Source organism: Gorilla gorilla, chromosome 1 (assembly GCF_029281585.2).
Source record: "Gorilla gorilla gorilla isolate KB3781 chromosome 1, NHGRI_mGorGor1-v2.1_pri, whole genome shotgun sequence".
NCBI lineage: Eukaryota > Metazoa > Chordata > Mammalia > Primates > Hominidae > Gorilla > Gorilla gorilla.
In genome coordinates, this window is record NC_073224.2 from 208141701 (window position 1) to 208142739 (window position 1039).

A 1039-nucleotide genomic window follows, 5' to 3' on the forward strand; every position below is an offset into this window, starting at 1 on the left:
GGGGGAAAGGGTGGTTAATACAATCACCACAGCAGGAAGTCAACAGATACAACAGACACAGTTAAAATTAATAAATCAAGTAATAGAGGCATGAGTATATTATTTACAGTTATGAAATTTAAAAAATTAACATGACGACAAACATGGTAAAAAACAAAAAACAAAACACAGTTGTTTCCAGGAGTTGGGGTATTGGGAAACGAGAGATAGCTTTAAACTTTTTATTTCTAACCTTCTATTGGAATTGAATCTGCATTTCCATCTATATTTGAGATTTTCTTTTTAAATTAGGCAAGCACTATTCACAATAGCAAAGACATGGAATCAACCTAAATGCCCATCAATGGCAGATTGGCTAAAGAAAATGTGGTACACATACACAATGGAAAACTATGCAGCCATAAAAAAGAATGAGATCATGTCCTTTGCAGGAACGTGGATGGAGCTGGAGGCCATTATCCTTAGCACACTAATGCAGGAACGGAAAAACCAAATATTGCATGTTCTCACTTATAAGTGGGAGCTAAATGATGAGAACACATGGACAGAAAGAGGGTAACAACAGACACTGGGGCCTGCTTGAGGGTGGAGGGTAGGAGGCAGTAGAAGATAAGAAAAAATAAATATTGGGTACTAGGCTTGATAACTGGGTGACGAAATAATCTGTACAACAACCCCCGTGACACAAGTTTACCTATATTAAAAACCTGCATATGGACCTCTGACCCTAAAATAAAAGTTTAAAAATAAAATAAAATAAAATAAAATTAGGCAAAAAATCTAGGTAATTCTGACATTGTCCTACTGGCTCAGGGACTACTGCGGTAGGATCAAGTTAAACTCTCAGGCAGGCAGCCAAGGCCCCTCGCTGCCCCATGCACCCACCTACCTCTGCTTGGGAGCCAGGATTGGCACCTCCTCCAGGAAGCCCTCAGGAGGAAGAGGGCGCCCTCTGCCGGGGCAGGAACGCCAGCACGCCTGGGGAGCAGCCCTTTGCGCATCATCAGGGACTCCGCCCCTATCCCTCAGCAAGGGCCTC